Below are 19,908 nucleotides of genomic sequence, written 5' to 3'. Positions count from 1 at the left end.
ACCACATGAGGTTACAAGTTTTTTTCTTGTGATGAGAACTTTTTTATTTTTATTTTTTAAAGATTGGCACCTGAGCTAACATCCGTTGCCAGTCTTCCTTTTTTCTTCTGCTTTTTCTCTCCAAATCCCCCCAATGCATAGCTGTATATTCTAGTTGTGGGTGCTTCCAGTTGTGGCACATGGGACGCTGCCTCAACATGGCCTGACGAGCGGTGCCGTGTCCGCGCCCAGGATCCGAACCAGCGAAATCCTGGGCTGCCGCAGCAGAGCCCATGAACTCAACCACTCGGCCACAGGGCTGGCCCCAGTGATGCGAACTTTTAAAATCTACTCTCTTCGCAAATTTCAAATAAACAATACAGTATTGTTAACTCTAGTCACTATTCTGTACATTTCGTGACTTATTTTATAATAGGAATTTGTATCTTTTGCCCACCTTCACCCATTCTCTTCCCCCTTTGTGACCACCAATCTGTTCTCTGTACCTGTAAGTTTATTTTTTGCTAGTTTGTTTGCTTGTTTTTAAGGCTGTCTTGATCAGTATGTTAAATAACAATACACCATGGGTCAATACTGCTCATCTCAGGAATTTACATATGCTTCCACATTAGGAAATCTATTTACATTCATGTATTACATAAATATATCAGTACAAAAGCTGGATTTTTAAAAGAAGTCAAAATGTATTTGATAATTTTAACAGCCATTGCTGCAAATGGTGGGGTACGTGTGTGTGTGGAGGCAGGTTCTCAAAAATGGAAAATAAGGATGTATCTTTCAAATGATAAGTAATGTATACTTTTCAATGGGAAATAATGTTCTTTGGAACGTGGACGCATTCAGAAATGACAATTAATGAACATGAAAAGATTGCTGCTACAAACCATAAGTATTTAATATTATTCTAATAATTTAAATGAATGCATAAGATGAAAAAAGACAGGGACATAAGCATTGTAAAGTAAAAGACAAATCTATGATTATACGTAGATAAGATTTTGGAGGTGGAGAGCCCTCAGATCTCTGAACACGCGGGCGCACGTGGGTCCTTCATCATCCCTTCAACAAATCTTCTAGGGCAGTTGTTTTCAGATTTTAGCCATACATGAGATCCAATGGATGAATTACGAAACACAAATGGCTGGGCCTGTCCCTGGAGTTTGGTAGATCTGGGATAAAGAACAAGAATGTGCATGCCTGTCAAGCTGCTAAGTGATGTTAATGCTTCCAATCTGGAGACATTTTGAGGCACACTTGTTTGTGTCCCTTGTACTCTGATCTAATAAGAGATTTCCTCCACTGTTTACATCTTCCCTCCTGCACACCACCCCCAGGCTTTACTAGGTTACACTAGCTCTTTCAGATGTCACCATGGAAACCCTGGTTGCCCTGGTTCCTTCTGGTACGCTGTCTTTTCCCCATAAAGTACAGGGAGACGTTCCAGGCAGGGAATTTACAACCCATATCTCTAGGAGACCCAAGATGGTTTGCCTCGGGGACAGTGGAAACTTGTTTAAAGTTTCCAGAGCCTTGGGAGATGAATTCTCAGACTTCCTCATTAAATAAATTGTTCTATTTTCATTCACTCTTTAAACAATTTAGCTCCCTTGGTGTGGAAAGAGAGTGATAGGAAGAAAACTTTATGCCACTTCCCTTTCCCTGAAGATAGCTGTGGAGAGAGATGAATTCCTTTATTCCAATTATTCCTTGTTATCTGGTACATTCAAAACTTTGCAGTCAACAAGACCATTCTTCTGGAGATTAAAAAAGATCCTTCATCTTCCTTCAAAGAAGTCTCCCAGTGTTCCTTAAGACACTACTCCAATTCTGGCCTCCTTTTCACGGGATTTAATTTCAAAGTTAGGAGTTTCTCCCTGAGGGATGTGTTAATGTTACAAGGAGCCCAATAGACATGACCCACAGAATCCCATTATCACGAAAATGAAATACATGAGAAAGGTCCCTATTTCCAGAAGAAGAACACAACCGTTAATGATGTTGCTACTGAAAAATCAAGGATTTTGAAGAATGTAAATATTCCTGAGAATTTATAAGAAGTATCACATGAGGTTACTGCAGACCTCAGGGAGTGCAAATGTGATGGATGTAGAAAGACTCCAGATGAACTGGTTGAAGGAAGAGTGAGCAGAGTGGAAATGGAAGTAACAAGTAGACCAAATTCTCCAAAAGTTTGGAGTAATAACCAAAGGGGAATATGGCTCTATATGTGAGTTTCATTTTAATTGAAAGACATGAGAATGTGGGACATTCCCATGACATTGGAAAGTATAACATTGCACACAGACATTGGAAAATACAGGATAAAGAAAGGATAAGGGATAACATAATTTCCCCCAGAAATTAGGAATCAATGGGATTCAAAGCTCAGATGGAGCTTTGTAGGAAGCAGTCATTGATCAAATAATTATATAAATAATTATTTAATTACAATGGTGGCTAATGTCGGGATGGATGCATTGTGTCCAGTGAGAGCATATACCCAGTGGGTCCCTGTAACTGAGAACTGAAGGATCCTGGGTAGGATTCAGCCAAGCGTTAGCTTGTGTTTCTAGCTCCTGACTCTCTCAACAGGAACTTCTCCCTCTTTCTGTACAATTATTTGATTTATGCTGCCACCTGTGGAGACTGATGATCACCAGACCAACACATTTGACCTCTGAGGTAATAGGACCAATGGGATGTTCTGTTCGCCCCTCCCCTCAACCTTTCCAAGATTCCACTGATGTTTTATTCTTCCTAACATATTGCCCTTCCTGTTATTCCCATACTGTGAACACTACCACCATCAACTCTGGCACCCACGGAGTTGTTCTACTCCAGTGGTTCTCAGTCAGGCTGATTTTGTCCCCTACAGGACAGCTGACAATGTCTGGAGACTTTTCTGGTTATCACAACTCAGTGCTGCCATCTAGTGGGTAGATCACAGGGATCTGTTAAAAATCTTGCTATTCACAAGACAGCCAGCCCCTCATAACAAATAATTATATAGACCAAAATGTCAATATTGTCGTGGGTTAGAAATCTTCGTGAAGACTGTTGAGGACTAATGTTAAAATTTTTATCTAACCAATCCTAGCCACACCTAATTATTTTATAGTGATAGTGAAAATATCATATGAAAGATTTCACAATCTTTTTCCTTTTTTTTTTTGTGCTACTTCATCTTTTTTATTGTGGTTAAATTTATATAACATAAAATGTACCATTTCAACCATTTTTAAGTATACAGTTCTGTACACTTGGCCTTAAGCACATTCACATTGATGGGCAATCATTGCCACCATCTGTGTCAACCAATTTTTCATTTTACAAAGCTGAAAGTCTATCCCCATTAAATACTAACTTCCCATTCTCCTACCCCAACTCCTGACACCCATTATTCTACTCTCTCTATGAATTTGACTACTCTTGGCACTTCATATGAGTGGAATCATATGACATGGATAAATATCCATTTAAAACACTTCAACTTTGACATTTCAAAACATGAACTTCTGATGTCCCCTGTCCTTTGCAAATTTGCTCCACCCACAGTCCACCTGGTACCATGTACATGAACATGGCTGCTCCAAAAAAGAGGCCCACTACGGTGATGCATGAGAAGAAGGTGGTGAAGTCCTCTTTGGGGGCCTTCTCTGAGTGTACACGTAGAACAGCCCCCAACATGTCACCATAGGAGGTGGCAATGAGGGGAAGGGGAAGCACAAGGATCAGCACCCCCGAGGTGGACAGCGCCAACTCACAGGCAGAGGTGTCTGTGCAGGAGAGCTTCAGCAGTGCTGGCACCTCACAGAAGAAGTGGTCCACGATGCAGGAGGCATCAGTAGGGGAAGTGCAGAGTAATGGAGGTCTGGATGGAGGCATTGAGCATACCCGCCAGCCAGGAGGAGCCCACCATGAGCAAACACACCTGGCGCCTCATGAGCAAAGGATACTGCACGGTGTAGAACAGAGCAACATAATGGTTATAGGACATTAGGGCCAACAAGATGCCCTCAGCCACACTCATCAACGTCAGGAAGAATATTTGAGCTGCACAATCCCTGAGGGAGGTGGAACCTTCTCCCTGCAGGAAGTCTGACGCCATCTTGGCGATGGTGACCAGAGGGAAGCCAACATCTAACAGAGAGGGCTGACTGAGCAGAAAGTACATGGGTGTGTGGAGCCAGGAGTCCATGTGGATCAGGAATAGCAGAAAGGTGTTGGCTAGAAGGCCCATAATAAACATGGCAGCCACCAGGGAGAACCGAAGCTGATGTGACCCTGAGTGACTGAAGAGGCCCACCAGAATGAAGTCAGAGGCCACTGATTGATTTCCATCCCCTCTGTTTTACATGATGTACCTTTGCTGCAGGAAGAACAGGAGACCTACATCAAGAATCCTGAGTGGGGCTGGCAAATCCCACCAGGCAATGGCCGTCGATAGGTACTGGCTGCCTAGAGTGCTGTCTTGAGAAGAGTTATGAGGTCACCGCTAGAATCAATAGGAGAAAAGCCACAACAGATTAGTGATGCCTGTCATGGGCATGGGATGGGAGAGCAGAAACTTGCATCTCTTAATAAGATACTGGGCCACACCTCATGCAAGAGCTACACACTGACTCTTGCAGTCTAAATTTCAAAGTCCAAGTCAAAGAAAGTAGTATAGACCCAGTAGAATGTTTCAATACCCCTCTTCCTGATGGTCCTGGGGCTAAAGCAGAGGTGAGATTCCAAAAAGATTGGGAGGTGAAATAGGTAATGATGGAGCTGAAACAAGAAAACTAAGCAAGAGAACAGAGAGGAGTGGCTGAGTCCAAATGCAAAGATGAGTATCTGGAGCAAAAAGAAATCTATGCTGAGCCAGCACTGGGGCCAATCTGAATTCTAACTGTGAATCTAAGGAGTGTGAGCCATAGAAGCACTTGGGTGACAGCAAGTTGGGGGTCAAATGGACTGGGATTAGGTGGGGGGACAGTTGTCAATGAGCTCAGCTATTATTGGTGACTTTGTGACATTGGATGGGAGAGTAGTGACCTGTGGGTAGTCTGACTTAATTTCAAGGACTAGGGTAAGACGCTAGCTCTAGAGTCTCTGATAAATATTGCCTGAGTGAATGAGGTGGACAAGAAAGATGACCACAGACCAGAAGGAGCTGCACACTTAAATCCGGAATGCTCAATTCCCTTGGCAACCTCCAAGCCCCCTGGCAAACACAGATTGCTCTGGAATACCACGTACCACCCACAACTCCAACAATGAACAATGCAGGACAGAAAGGATGTCCATTCCCAACTGTGGGTAGTTAGGGAAGCAGCAATACTGGCCATATAAGGGCACGTGGATTCTTTTGAGGGTCTCACTGGAACTCTTTGTCCTAAGGCTGCCATCTTCATTCAGATGGTCTTTAAAGCTGTCTTTAACTATTCGCCATCCTGACTTTCCTATCACATCCAAGCGCCCAACCAACCATTCACCCATCCATTCAACAAAATTAGTCACATGCTGGGCTGGGCATAAGACATTCCAGGGTGAATCACCCAGGCAAGGTCCTCGCTTCCCTGGACCCCACAGTCTCCATCACGATACCAATGACAAACAAGGACATAAACAGACAAGATCTATGTGACATAGGGAAGTACCATGAAGGAAGTGAGTAGGACATCATGTAGGAAATTGCTGGCGACACCACAGGACAGGGTCAGGAATGCTTGGGACACTTGACAGGTGCCCTCAGTACTGAGAGGGATGTGGAAGAACCAACTTCTTCCTCCTACTTGGAGGTGGATGTTAGTGAGGCTGGCTGTGTGGTTCACCCTGACAAAAACTTTCTAACAGTGCAATCCAACCCATTGGTGGCATTTTCCAAAGTCAGTCAATGACATAAGGGAGTAAGATAACTGAGGTCTGTGATTACAGAATTTAGAGTTGGAAAGGGAAAACCAACATTGTTCACATCATTTCAGGATATTCTGATCAGAAACATAAGAGAGACACATGCATGATGTTTTGGGTACCCAGGGGATGAAACTCTGCCTGAGTTGGAGTCAGGGAAGGCTTCACAGAGGAGGAGGCATTGGAGTGGAATTTTGAAGATCAGGTAGGCAGCTAGAGGAGGGAAAATTGTTCTAGGAAGAAGTAAGCATATGAGCTATATGGGTTGGTGGTTATGAGAGTGTACACAGGAGCTTGCATCCCAGCTTAACTACTTTGTGGCAGCATGACCTTGGGTAGCTACTCAATATCAGTGTCTTCATCCAGAAAATGGATGGCAGTAATCTGGGTCACAGGCATTGTTGTGAAGATGAAATCAAAGGATAAATGTTAAGAGCTTAGTGCCTGCCACTTGGCAAGTGCTCAATAAATTGTAGATATTACTAATTCTCTAGAGGAAAAACCATTGAAGATTGCTGTTTAGATGATCTGTGCTTAGCACATTGCCAGGCACATAGGACATTCTCACCAATGTTGACTTTTTTTGGGGTGGGCGGAGCAAAATGGCGGGGTGAGCTGACCCGGGATTCTCTCCCCTCCAAAATACAACAAAAGATTGGAAGAACTGAATTTCAGAGAATAAACATAATGCCAGCTCGTTAGAGACCTACAATACCAAGAAGGCGGAGATCATAACCTTGCTTACACCCTCGGAGGCGCTGGAACGGTAGGAGAGAACATCGCTCCCTCCCCTAGAGTCTGCGATGGCTGCGGCGCGGGTCGGGAAGGAGCGGGGGAGGGGCCGCGTGACCTGGGGATCATCCAGGACTCCTGCCGATGATTCAGTGGAGACACACTGATGGGGGGAGAGCTTCCGTCCGCGGGGACCCTATAAATCAAGGGCCTTGGGAGACCAGAGAACAGAACTGATCTGAACCCAGACCGGTGTGTGTGAGTAACAGCCCCTCCCCCCTAACAAAGCCAGTGGGCGCAGCCATCTTGCCCCAAGGCGGAGAGCTAACAGGCCGCTCTCGACCCCCCATCTAGTGGCGACAGGCTGTAACTGCAACTGAATTCTACCACCATGAGAAAAAAAATGCTCCTCCACCATCCAGCAATTTATAAAAGCCCCAGACCAGAAGGAAAACAATAAAAACACAGAATTAAGTCCTGAGGACTTGGAATTAGGTAAACTAAGTGATAATGAATTCAGAGCAGCTATAATCAAAAACCTCAACGAGGTAGAGAGAAAGATAAACAAGCCGAGTTCTGGAGTTACTTCACAAAAGAGATTGAAATCATAAAGAAGAATCAAACAGAATTACTTGAGATGAAAAACACAATGGACCAGATAAAACACAATACGGATTCCCAGAATGCCCGTGTAGACAACCTAGAACAGCAAATCAGCATAAACGAGGACAGACAGGGTGAATGGCGCCAGACAGAGGAAGAAAGAGAACTAAGAATTTAAAAAAATGAGGAAAATCTCTGAGAGATTATGGATTCAATGAGGAGTAAGAACATAAGGATCATAGGAATTCCTGAGAATATGGAAAAGGAAAATGGAGCAGAAAGTGTGCTTAATGAAATTATTGAAGAGAACTTCCCAAATCTAGGGATCGACGGAGAAATGTGTGTAGAGGAGGGTTTTAGATCTCCTAGATTTGTCAATGTAAAAAGACCCACTGCAAGGCACATAATAGTAAAGTTGGCAAATAGGAATGATAAGGAAAGAATACTTAGGGAAGTAAGGAAAAAAAAAGAGAATAACCTATAAAGGAGCCCCTATCAGACTGTCAGCGGATTTCTCTACAGAAACCCTACAAGCTAGGAGAGAATGGAGTGATATATTCAAAGCTTTAAAGGATAAAAACCTTCAGCCAAGAATACTCTATCCAGCAAGAATTTCCTTCAGATATGAGGGAGAAATTAAATCTTTTCCAGACAAACAAAAGTTAAGAGAATTTGTAACTAAAAGCCCTCCATTACAAGAAATCCTCAAGAAGGCTCTCATACTTGAAAAAAGAAAAAAGGGAGAAAGGGGACACAATCCACAGACTAGGGAGACCGATGGATAGAACCAGAACAGGACAGCAAATATTCAACTTTAGCATTAGGGTAAAAATAAGGAAACTACCAAAACAAGAACGATCTTAGCACTCTAACTACAAATTAATAAGACGAGTTGGAATAAAAAATGAAAATAATTATTTAGGAGAGGAAGAGCAAAGGGTCTAAATCAGTATTGGTCGAGTAAGTAAGAGACCATCAGAGAATAGACTATATTATACACGAGATTCTAAATACAAACTTCAAGGTAGACACTAAAATAAAGTACAGAAGAGAGTCACAAATCATAGATAAGGAAAAGTCTAAGAAACTCAGCATAAGAAATTGCAGTATTAGATGGGTAGTCTAAAGCACACAGGAAAAGAAACACAGGAAAACAAGATAATGAGCGACAGATTGACAGCATTAAGTCCACATGCATCAATAATCACTCTCAATGTGAACGGATTGAACTCTCCAATAAAAAGACACAGAGTGGCAAAATGGATTAAAGAACAAGATCCAACAATTTGTTGCCTCCAGGAAACACACCTCAGCCCCAAGGACAAACACAGACTCAGGGTGAAGGGGTGGAGGACAATACTTCAAGCAAATAGCAAGGAAAAAAGGGCAGGTGTTGCAATTCTCATATCAGACCAAGTGGATTTCAAAATAAGACAGGTAAAGAGAGACACAGAGGGACAATATATAATGATCAAAGGGACACTTCATCAAGAAGAAATAACGCTTATACATATCTATGCACCCAACACAGCAGCACCAAGATTCATAAAGCAACTATTAACAGACCTAAAGGAAGATGTTAAAAACAACACAATAATACTAGGGGTCCTCAACACCCCACTCCCATCAATGGACAGATCATCCAGACAGAAAATCAACAAGGAAATAGTGGAGCTGAATGAAAAACTAAAACAATTGGGCTTAATAGACATATGTAGATCACTCCACCCAGAAGGAGCTGAATACACATTCTTCTCAAGCGCACATGAAACATTCTCTAGGATAGACCATATGTTGGGAAACAAGGCAAGCCTCTACAAATTTAAAAGAATCGAAATAATAGCAAGCATCTTCTCAGATCATAGTGCTATAAGGCTAGAAATTAATTACAAGAAAAAAGCTGAGAAAGGCACAAAGATGTGGAGACTAAACAACACACTACTGAACAAGCAATGGATCATTGAAGAAATTAAAGAAGAAATCAAAAAATACCTGGAAACAAATGAAAATGATAGCATGCCATACCAACTCATATGGGATACAGCAAAAGCTGTAGTAAGAGGAAAATTCATCGCAATACAGGCACATCTTAACAAACAAGAAAAATCCCAAATAAGCCACCTTAAAGCACACCTAACTGAACTAGAGAAAAAAGAACAAATGAAGCCCAAAGTCAGCAGAAGGAGAGAAATAATAAAAATCAGAGCAGAAATAAATACTATTGAAATGAAAAAGGCAGTAGAAAGGATCAATGAGACAAAGAGCTGGTTTTTTGAGAAGATAAATAAAATTGACGAACCACTAGCCAGACTTACAAAGAAAAAAAGGGAGAAAGCTCAAATAAACAAAATCAGAAATGAGCGAGGAGAAATAACAACAGACTCTGCAGAAATGCAACAGATTATAAGAGAATACTACCAAAAACTATATGCCAACAGAATGGATAACCTAGAGGAAATGGATAAATTCCTGGACTCCTACAATCTCCCAAAGCTCACTCAAGAAGAGGCAGACAATTTGAACAGACCAATCACAAGCAAAGAGATTGAAACAGCAATCAAAATCATCCCAAAGAATAAAACCCCAGGACCAGATGGCTTTCCTGGGGAATTCTACCAAACTTTCAGAGAGGATTTAATACCTATCCTTTTCAAGCTATTCCAAAAAATTAGGGAAGATGGAACACTTCCTAACACATTCTATGAGGCCAACATCACGCTGATACCAAAACCTGACAAGGACACCACGAAAAAAGAGAACTACAGGCCAATATCACTGATGAACATAGATGCAAAAATTCTAAACAAAATTTTGGCAACCAGAATTCAGCAATTCATCAAAAGAATCATACATCAGGATCAGGTGGGATTCATACCAGGGACACAGGGATGGTTCAACATCCGCAAATCAATCAACGTGATACACCACCTCAACAAACTGAGGAAGAAAAACCACATGATCATTTCAATAGATGCAGAGAAGGCATTTGACAAGATCCAACAACCATTTATGATAAAAACTCTGAACAAAATGGGCATAGAAGGAAACTACCTCAACATAATAAAGGCCATATACGACAAACACATAGCCAACATCATACTCAATGGGCAAAAACTGAACCCCATCCCCCTGAAAACAGGAACAAGACAAGGATGCCCTCTATCACCACTCTTATTTAACATACTACTGGAGGTCGTGGCCAGAGCAATCAGGCAAGAAAAAGGAATAAAAGGAATCCAAATAGGGAGGGAAGAAGTGAAACTCTCGCTGCTTGCAGACGACATGATCTTATATATAGAAAACCCCAAAGAATCCATTGGAAAACTGTTAGAAGTAATCAACAACTACAGCAAAGTTGCAGGGTATAAAATCAATTTGCATAAATCAGTAGCATTTCTATACTCCAGTAATGAACCAACAGACAAAGAACTCAAGAATACAATACCATTCACAATCGCAACAAAAAGAATAAAATACCTTGGGGTAAATTTAACTAAGGAAGTGAAGGACCTATATAATGAAAATTCCAAGGCCTTTCTGAGAGAATTGGATGACGACATAAGGAGATGGAAAGACATTCCATGTACATGGATTGGAAGAATAAACATAGTTAAAATGTCCGTTCTACCTAAAGCAATCTACAGATTCAATGCCATCCCAATCAGAATCCCAATGACATTCTTTACAGAATTAGAACAAAGAATCCTAAAATTCATATGGGGCAACAAAAGACCGCGAATTGCTAAAGCAATCCTGAGAAAAAAGAACAAAACGGGAGGGATCGCAATCCCTGACTTCAAAACATACTACAAAGCTATAGTAATCAAAACAGCATGGTACTGCTACAAAAACAGGTGCACAGATCAATGGAACAAAATTGAAAGCCCAGAAATAAAACCACACATGTATGGACAGCTTATCTTTGACAAAGGAGCTGAGGACATACAATGGAGAAAAGAAAGTCTTTTCAACAAATGGTGCTGGGAAAACTGGAAAGCCACATGTAAAAGAATGAAAATTGACCATTCTTTTTCACCATTCACCAAAATAAACTCAAAATGGATTAAAGACCTAAAGGTGAGACCTGAAACCATAAGGCTTTTGGAAGAAAACGTAGGCAGTACATCCTTTGACATCAGTATTAAAAGGATCTTTTCGGCCACCATGCCTTCTCAGAGAAGGGAAACAATAGAAAGAATAAACAAATGGGACTTCATCAGATTAAAGAGCTTCTTCAAGGCAAATGAAAACAGGATTGAAACAAATAAACAACCCACTAACTGGGAAAAAATATTTGCAAGTCATATATCTGACAAAGGCTTAATATCCTTAATATATAAAGAACTCTCACAACTCAACCACAAAACATCAAACAACCCAATCAAAAAATGGGCTGGAGACATGAACAGACATTTCTCCAAAGAAGATATACTGATGGCCAATAGGCACATGAAAAGATGCTCATCATCGCTGATAATCAGGGAAATGCAAATCAAAACTACACTAAGATATCACCTTACACCCGTTAGAATGACAAAAATATCTAAAACTAATAGCAACAAATGTTGGAGAGGTTGCGGAGAAAAAGGAACCCTCATACACTGCTGGTGGGAATGCAAACTGGTGCAGCCACTATGGAAAACAGTATGGAGATTCCTCAAAAAATTAAAAATAGAACTACCATACGATCCAGCCATCCCACTACTGGGTATTTATCCAAAGAGCCTGAAGTCAGCAATCCCAAAAGTCCTGTGCACCCCAATGTTTATTGCAGCACTGTTTACAATAGCCAAGACGTGGAAGCAACCTAAGTGCCCATCAACAGACGAATGGATAAAGAAGATGTGGTACATATATACAATGGAATACTACTCAGCTGCAAAACAGAACAAAATCATTCCATTTGCAGTAACATGGATGGACCTTGAGAGAATTATGTTAAGTGAAATAAGCCAGCAAGAGAAAGATAATCTGTGTATGGCTCCACTCATATGAGGAATTTAAAACTATGGACCAAAAACAGTTTAGTGGATACCAGGGGAAAGGTGGGGTGGGGGGGGTGGGCACAAAGGATGAAGTGGTGCACCTACAACATGACTGACATACATTAATGTACAATTGAAATTTCACAAGATTATAACCTATCAATAACTCAAAAGAAATTCACAAAAAACAAACAAAAAAGAGCTTAGTGCCTGCCACTTGGCAAGTGCTCAAAAAATTGTAGATATTACTAATTCTCTAGAGGAAAACACCATTGAAGATTGCTGTTTAGTTGATCTGTGCTTAGCACATTGCCAGGCACATAGGACATTCTCACCAATGTTGACTCCTGTTGTTCTAATTATTCAACATTATGACCCCTTCCATGGTCAAGCGTGACCCTGTCCAGCTCATCCTCGTTAGTGCCGCTCTGCGATGCCCTTGTCCTTCTTGGGTAAAAACCTACCTGCACCTTCACTGGCTTCTGAGATCCCTTAGCAGAGTCTTTAAAAATCCATTCATCCCCAAATCCATTGACTTACAACAGGGTTCTCCCACCTTGGCATTATTTGGGGACAGATAATTCTTCGTTGTGGGCAGCTTTCCTGTGCATTGAATGAAGTTTAACAGCATCCCTGGCCTCCACCTACTAGACGCCAGCAACACTTCCCCCACCCCTACTCAAAAAAAACGAAAATAGCTCCACGCATGGCCAAATGTCCCCAGGAGGCAGAATCACTCCTGATCGAGAACCTCTGGCTTAGAGACGGGAGAACTGTAACCTGCATAGACTTTGATCCGCAATTCTGCTTCCAGACATTTATTCCAAAATTGCTTTAAGCTCAGACCCAGCATAAATCCTATGAATAGCTCACTATTTCCGTGTCTCCATATAGAAAAACCCCCCCACAAAAAGCAATCCTTGCAATGTTTTGACAACTAGTAGCTAATCAATCCCCCCAATCACCAAGTATCCCAGCTGGTAAAATAGCTTTTATTGCAGACTCTTGTCCAGGTGTATTTAAGTGTCCAGATGAACTTGGTCTTGCTCTGCCCACTCACATATCCTCACCCTGAAAGGAGCTGACATCAATTAAGTGCTGACTGTGTAGTAGTCATCTGGCAAAGTGTTTTACATGCATGATGCTTTAATCCTTAAGTCCTTGAGATGGATGGTGACAATGGTTGCACAACAATGTGAATATACTTAATGCCATGAATAGTAGAAATGGTTAAAATGGTAAATTTTGTGTATATTTAATCCCATTAAAAAAAACAGTGCCTGTAGGCATTATTATTTACATGCATTTTTTGGATGAGAAAATAGAGGGTCACAGAAGCATGGCGACTTGTCCACCGTCACCCAGCAAGGAAGGAATAGAGCTAAGATTTGAACAAAATAAGGATCTGATTCCAAAGTCCCCGTTTTTCTCTTCCTATCCTACACACTCCCCCAAAACATTGCAATAGATATTCCAATATTTGTTGCATAGACACACACACTCAGTCTTGTGTGCCCTCAAATTCACTTTTCCTTCCAAGGTGTCCAGGTGGTCCCACTGATATTGATGCATCTTTTAAAAATGCAAACCCTGGTGTTTTTGGAATCTCTAACCAGCAGTTCCTCGGTGGCTTGTGTCTTGTGTCTTGAGGTTTTGACAAACTCTTCCCCCCGACAAGACCTCTTTTGAAAAAGATGTTTCTACCCATCCAACCTCCCCATCACCTGCCCTCCCAGTCAGACAGGCAGAACTGGGCAGAGTTAGCCATGACGTACTTGAGTCTAGGCTGATCATCTCACTGTGACTCCTAAATCAATATTTCTCATTTGGGTCGAAGAGGAGCCCCTTCAGCAAGTTTCCAAAGTGGTTTTACCTCTTCCTCTCCCCATTTTCATCAATCATACCAAAATTTGGCCCTGGGGATCCCTTCACTGACACTGAATGGCCAGGGGAAAGACATCAGCATTATTTACCTTCTTGTTTCCAATAAAACTCTCACATCTCTCCACAATGGCAAGGCATGAGCTGGACTCCTGTTCTCCTTAATAATCAAATGCCAGTTCGCAGGATACTGTCGTTTATATTGTTTATTTAATCCTCGCAACCAGTTAGCACAGCTCAAGGATCCACTGCAGAGCTCTTTCAATAAATAGCTGTTGAATGAATAAATTCTGTGAGGAAAACAATATTTTAGTTGGAGCTAATGTTATTGACAAATGGGCTGAGAGAAGGTGACTTACATAAAGTCAGACAGCTACTAAGAGGGCTAGGATTTGAACCCCCATCTGTCTGATTCAAAATCCTAAGCACTCTCAATTGTTTATGATGCTTCTTTCTTGGAGTTAATGCTCAGCTCTTCTTCCCAGGAGGTCAGAAAGGAGAACTCTTCTGGGGGATCACTATTGTGGATGGCCAGTCCTCGGAGGGTGAGCTGGAGGTGCCCCCAACCCATGCCACACAAGTTGTTCTCGTACCAGCCCCATGACCAAGGTCAGGTAACCATGCCTGGCTGCTTCAACTGCTTTTATGGAAGGTCAGCATGGACTGACCTTCACTATGGATTGAGTATCAACATAGATGACTTCCTGCTGTCTAGAGGCCTGGCCTTCTTGGGTTCATAGTGATGAAGACAGAGGGAAAGAATAAGCATTCAGTCTAACAAGACATCTGCCTTCAGGTTGGCAAATATCAAGGAGGTAGACAAGAATCCATCCTTCTATCTAAATACCTCTATGGACTCAACCCAATGTGCTCATGGAAAACAATGTCAGCAGTTCCTAGTGTTCTTCCTGACACTAACACCTAGTCTCTAAATCACGCCTGGACCCCCAAGATCCCCACAAGGATGGGTTCCAAGTTCTTGCCCCTACTTGCCAGGGTCTGTGTTTGGAATGAGGGACCTTTCTCAACACCTCACGAGCACGTCAAACCCCCTTATTCCAAGGCAGTCTCAGATAAAACCTCCCTGGATTCCAGCACCCTGGGCTTAACCAGTGTCGCCTCTCTCTATGCACAGATAGATGTCATCATGTGGGAATGGAGGCTCCAAGGAGAGCAGTTGCATCAGAAACCCTTCTGCATCTCCCCTTCTGCTGGAGAAAAAATTGGTTGCAATGGGAGCCTAGAGCCTTTGATATTTGCATTGTCCCTGGAGGATTGTGGTATAAAATTTACTCATCTTTCAACCACAGGAAGGATGGGAAGCACTGATATGGGTAATTAAACGTGCCGAAATCCATGTCTTTTTGTTTGGACCTGATGAGGAAGAGGAGATGAGGGAATCCTTTACTGCAAATGGACACCAAGCTCAAAAACAGAAACAATTCCACGGTCCAGGAGACTTCTTCTGAGTTAAATAATGAGGCAGTGATTGTGGTGGAACCCCTGGGAGGCAGCTTCCCTGGGTTGAGATATTTATTCCTCTAAATTCCATTCTTGAGTGGCCTCTGAGGCTCAGAGACAGATGATTCTAGGGTCCATGAGCTTATTGTGTGCCCAAGACCAGAGCCAGGAGAAAGGGCAGAGACCAGAAAGCCAGATTACCCTCAACAGGGATGCCCACTTCAGGGCATCACAGGCAAGGCCAAGGCAGACTGAATTACCATAAGAGCTCTGCTCAAACCAAAGCTGAGTCAGACAGGCAGCAACAAGGTGTAACCCAGATAGAAGAAGGAATAAGTGACATATTATAAGGACATGACCTGTTGGCCTCACAATCCCTGAATAACAAACCTACATTTTTAAAAAGACTCGTCTTTTTTATATATATAGTATATATAGTAGTAATCATCAGCAAGTTCTTTGTACTCTTTGTGCCACCACTCTCTACTCCCAAGCCCAAAGCAGACATTGGTAATTGATCTCACGGCTTTCTACCTCTGAGCCTGGACAGAGCTTCTCAAAAGCACACCGTGCAGCCAGACCTTACAAATTGGATTTGACACGCATCATGAAATCTTCCTTCCAATCAGATTCTAGACTAGTCCTCATAGTAGTTTGGACAGATTGCATAGAGATAAGGAGCTTGCACCAGAAAAGTTATATGTAGGGCACCTGACTCCCACTGCAATTAATTTTCTCTTCAGAACCTCCATCCCTTGACAATTAGCTCATCACTGCTTGGGTGAAGAAGGCGCTGGTGGGCTAACCAAGGAGGGACACAGTCCTGGGAGGTCTTATCTTTTCTTTCATGGATACCATCTTTGTAGTTATATCTCTGAGTTCTACTCAGTCACATCTCTAATATTACTATGGGATTCTCTTTAACGTCTTCTTCCCTCAGAGTCTGCTTCCTCCAATGTGCTATTATCTTCAAAATGACAGTTTTGGTCTCTGCCCCTTGTATGAGACAGTTTTTGGTTAATTGAGTAAAAAGTTGATTGGAAGCTCTGTGCACATGTGTCAGCCTGTTTACTTTTTTTCTATCTAGGGTGCCCTAGATGGGCTCTTTCCTTGAGGATTCCTTAGTGGTACGTTTTTTTTCTTTTCGGACTGGTTGATTCCCAGAGAAGAATCTCTCATCCAGAAGCCAGTACCAAGGGTAACCCGCTGAAAGGCTGGAATGTTGGACAGATGCTCCAATCCTTACCCTCCTCAAGCAGAAGGCACGAGTTGTGGTTTTTTACTCATTTTCTCTGTGCTTAGATGGAGAAAGGTCTATGGACCACAGAGTGTGCACTAGTCCAAACCATCATCTTTGTTCTCAATCGCTCCCCACCTGGGCCACCTTCTCATCAGTGCTCAGACTCGGGCAAAACAGAAACAATTCAGTCAGGCAGCCCCTCAAAATGCTAGAATATTAGATGTGGGGTCCAGTGCTCTCCTTCCTTCCTCAGGGAGAAGCCAGAAGCTGGGTTCTTACTCTTGATGGTGTGGTGCTGTGGTGGGGGAGGGATTATGGCAAGAGGGTGCCATGTATTTTCCTACTGGGTGCAATACAGCCTGTCTTATGCACTGGAAGAGCATGACAAAACAATATGGTCAGTTCTTAATTGACTGCAGGAATGGAGGAGGGGGCATTTTCACGGATGACTGAAAAGAGCTAGGCCATTGAAAAGCACAGAGAGTTCAGAGTGAGGAGAATGAGACGAGTCTTTTTTAAAATGTAGGTTTGTTATTATTCAGGGATGGTGAGGCCAACAGGTCAGGAGATGATTGCCATGGAAAAGACAGTTTGTTTCTCACAGTTCCCAAGAGGAGGGGACACACCACACATCACACTAAATAGACCATGAAGATGACATGTTTATGGTATCAGAGCTGAAACGAGAAGGCAGAGTATTGCCTTGTTTGACATCAGCTGGGAAGGAGCATGCAGGTAACTAAGATTTTCTTGTTGCTTTGTGCATGCCTGCAAATGACCTAGAAAGTCCCACCAGTATTGATGTTGAGATTGCAAACAAATTTTTTCAAGCGGGTGAATTCTCAAATATGGATTCTGTAAGTGAGGATTGATTGTACACACACACACACACACACACACACACACAGAATCTCAAGTGCTTGTGTGTATCCACCATACAACATAAGCCACAAATACATGATGGACATGTGGGAAACCCTCTGTGGATCCCTTCCCAGAGAGGATCGTGATGCTGCATTTGGGGTGTTTTTACACAGGGACATCCCAGTTTTTCTTGGGCACGGCACCTCATTCTAGCTCTGCTGAAATGAGCAGCTCCATCCATTCTTTTTGTTTTTTTTTTTTAAAGATTGGCACCTGCACTAACATCCACACATTTTTTGTGCTGTCTGTTATTTCCCTGTTTAACTTGGCCCCCAGGCAAAGTGCTGAAGTGCTTTCTAATGCTCTTAAGTTCAAGGAGGCTGTGATGTGACTTAGGGAGAAAATGTGTGTGTAAGATGTTTCCTTCAGGCATGAGTTGTAGCACTGGAGGCTCTGAGTTCACGGTTAATGGATCAGTAGTATATATTAAATGAGGTGTTCTTAAACAGAAACATACATAACACAAAGTTACTTATTGATCGGTTCACAAAAATGTTGTAACTAGAGGCTTGCAGGAACCTAAGCCAGTGTTTCCCCTAGAAGCAATAGTTCGGTGCTCATGGTGACTTTATAGAACACAACTACTGCAGTAAACTAAGAAAATTGAGGGGCCGGCCCGGTGGCATATTGGTTAAGTTCACGCAGTCAATTTAAGCGGTCCTGATTTCACAGGTTCAGATCCTGGGTACGGACCTAGCACCGCTCTTCAAACCTCACTGTTGTGGCTTCCCACATAAAAAAACACAGGAAGACTGGCATAGATGTCAGCTCAGGGCCAATCTTGCTCACAAAAAAAAGAAAAAAAGAGAAAATCGACCATGATTACTTGAGCATTCTTGCCTTAAACACTGGAGAACAAATAGAAATGCTGTATTAATCATGTCTTTTTATTTTGTATTTTTCCAGCTTTATTAAGATATAATTGACATAACATATTATGTAAATTTAAGGTGTACAACATGTTGATTCGATACACTTTTATGCTGCAAAATGATTAACAGCGTGGTGTCAGCTAACACCACCTTCACGTCACGCGTTTCTTTTTTGTGGTGAGAACATTTAAGATTTACTCTCTTAGCAACTTTCAATTACACAATACAGTATTAACTATAATCACCACACTGTGCCTGAGATCCTCAGAACTTACTGATCTTCTAACTGGAAGTTTGTTGACCCTTCGACCAACATCTTCCCATTTCTCCCCCCCCCCAGCCCCTAGAAACCACCATTCTACTCCCTGTGTCTACAAGTTTGCCTTTTTTAGATTCAACATATAAGTGATATCATACAGTACTTGTCCTTCTCTGACTTATTTCACCTGGCATAATGCCCTCAAGTTTCATCCATGTTCTTGCAAATGGCAGGATCTCCTTTTTCATGGCTGAGTAATATTCCATTCTGTGTGTGTGTGTGTGTGTGTGTGTGTGTGTGTGTGTGTGTGTGTCTGTGTGTCTGTGTATATCACATCTTCTTTATCCATTCATCCATTGACAGACACTTAGGTTGCTTTCATATCTTGGCTGTTGTAATTTATACTGAACTTTTGATGCTGCGTGTGTGTTTGTGTGTGTGTGATTTTTGCAAGCCTGAACTCTTTTGAAATTAAAAAATACTAATTTAGAAATAAAATGATTCAACCCTGTAGTTCCAGCTTTGTTGTGAGTTTTCCTTTCATCTCCCAGAGATCTGCAAGGCCAGAAAGCTTCTCAAAGTGGAGACGCATCAGTATCAGCCTCACCTAAAAGCTTGTTGGAAATGCAGATTCTCAGGCCCCACCTGGACCTGCTGAATCAGAAGATCTGGGTGGGACGAGGACTCTGTGTTTTAACAAGTTCTCCTGCAGATTCTCATACGCTTTAAGCACGAGAACCTGCTGGTCGGAGACAAGTGCCTCACAACCCCAGACTAACTCTGCATCTTTCTGATGATCAGAGGGGATTAAGAATTTAAGAATTTTGAAGACCCAGTTCAGTACATCTCCACTTGCTGCATGTTAAGTTCGCCTTCGAGCTTTTAAAAGTCATCGATGCTTAGTCTCCATCCGCAGGGAGGCTGATTCAATTGGTCTGGGGTGCAGCCAGGACATGGGGGATTTTTTTAAGTTCCCCTGGTGATTCTAATTTGCAACAAAGGTTGAGGTCTCCTGACCAAGAGAACAAAGGATTTCGCTGAAGGAAAGGAAAAGAA

At 42.2% G+C, this 19,908-nt stretch overlaps 1 pseudogene; it reads right to left on the bottom strand.

Annotated features, from left to right (window-relative positions):
* Positions 1-3,486: 3,486 nt before the first annotated feature.
* Positions 3,487-5,481, bottom strand: LOC139041180 (olfactory receptor 2Z1-like; annotated as a pseudogene).
* Between the last annotated feature and the right edge of the window lie 14,427 nt (positions 5,482-19,908).

Source organism: Equus asinus, chromosome 20 (genome assembly GCF_041296235.1).
Source record: "Equus asinus isolate D_3611 breed Donkey chromosome 20, EquAss-T2T_v2, whole genome shotgun sequence".
Lineage (NCBI taxonomy): Eukaryota > Metazoa > Chordata > Mammalia > Perissodactyla > Equidae > Equus > Equus asinus.
This window is presented reverse-complemented; position numbering and strand designations above follow the sequence as displayed.